The sequence below is a fragment of the Drosophila busckii genome, chromosome 3L, assembly GCF_011750605.1.
Source record: "Drosophila busckii strain San Diego stock center, stock number 13000-0081.31 chromosome 3L, ASM1175060v1, whole genome shotgun sequence".
Lineage (NCBI taxonomy): Eukaryota > Metazoa > Arthropoda > Insecta > Diptera > Drosophilidae > Drosophila > Drosophila busckii.
The window spans coordinates 16,306,600-16,308,493 of NC_046606.1; positions in this window are offsets into that span (position 1 = coordinate 16,306,600).

Sequence of the window (1,894 nt, forward strand, 5' to 3'; positions counted from 1 at the left end):
ATAAGTTGGCACTTATGCATTTTTTTATTATTCTTAATGCAAACTTTGCTATCATTTGCATACTTTATAGTTGAAATATTTTTGGGTTGCTTTAAAAATGCAATTAATAGTATTTAATAATTTAATTCATAATTACGAACGAATGAAACTAATTTATAGACCTTGTTTAATACAAACTTTGTCTGACTTTATAATTAAATTTATTAATTCAAATCTTAGGTGAATTGCATTATGGTTTAAATTTATTTTAGCCTCTTAAACTTTGTTTTAAATGAAAGCAAAGGGTAAGCAAGCAGGTTGGTAAGCACTTTGTGGCTGGATCAGGCTTAAAGTAATTGCTGGGGATGCAACCGCAGGTTAACAGCTGGCAACATGGCCCCATCTACTTCGCTGTCAGTCTAAACTAATATTTAAAAGCCCCACAATCTATGCTGGTCGCTTGTTGGGTTGGGCGCCAATTACGCGTGTGCTACCCAAAAAAAAATAAACAAAAAATTTTACCCGCCACGCCAGACATCGCACTAGTCACAAAATTACTACTATGGCAAAAAAGCAGCAACAATGAATATAAAATACAAAAAAAAAAACACAAAAAAAAAATCACACGCAAAAGGAAACTAGAAACAAGGTAGCAGCAACTAGGAACTAGACAAACCAGCTGCTGGCCAGTTGGCAAGGACTAAACTTGTTAGCCAACAAATTTTGTGCATATTTCATAAAAAGTTGCGGCATTTTCAACGTTGTCGCTGCTGTGCGTTATTTTTTGACTGTTTTTGGAGTTTGTTTTTTTCTGTTTTTGGTTTTTGGTCGAGCGCGTGAAAATCCGAGAGGTGACACTTGTCCAAATTATCTTGCAGGATAAGCCAGCGCACTTAACGTGTTATCAGTGCAAACGATGCCAGCGAGTCCGGAGACCCGGACCCGGACCGGCATGGACCGCATTGTAATCAAACGCAGGCAGCTGCAGCTGCAGCAGCAGCAGCAGCACTCGAGCCAACAATCACACAAACTGACATGTAGTTGACTCTGAAAGAGTTTTGAGCCCAGCACCCAGAGTCCCTCCCTTGCAACGGACGCTCAAGAGTGTGTGGCGTGGCACACACACGCAGTTGACTCCGAGTGCGGCGGCAGTCGACAGCTGCCGCATAATACTCGTGCAAACAAGCACTCATGTTAGGGCCGCAGAGCCAGAGCCAGAGCCAGAGCCATAGCCAAGCTGAAAATGTTTAACACGAAAAGGAGTTATCATGCTGACAGGACGCGGCCAGAACGCGACAGCGTGCCCCCCTCTCCATCAAAATGTAATACGTGGACGAGCCGACGCGACTCCACGTGCTGCGTGCGAAATTATGACAAAGTTTCTGCAAAAGAAAAATTCCGCAACCACACATAAAAACACTCACTCACACATAAACACACAGGCACACACACACACACAGATCCAAAACAGAACTAAGAGAAGCAACATGAAAAGGGTAGAGCGAGTAGCATATGCTTTGCTTTTGGCTTTGCTTATTTGCTTTTTCATTGGGGCGTAAATAAAGCAAATCATTTGCCTTAGACTTGGGACGCAGTGAGAAATTTCTAATGAAAAAAATTAAGCGAAGCAATTCTTGGAAGTTGCATTCATATAAATACTAGATTTATTTAAATTAAATTTAGGGAATTAGAAAAAATTCAAATCTCTTTAAGTTCTGCACCTCCCACAATTTGGTTTGAGGCACTTGAGATACAAATCTCTAATAATAACTAGTGGTAACCTATCACTTTCTTCGACAGCAATCCAAGCGTAGATCGTAGGCTGAAACAAATTCAGACGCGTCGCGCTAGCCACAGGACATGCGACAGCTGACCGTCAAGGGAAGCGCTGGGGGCGGCTGCAAACTTGCTTCAT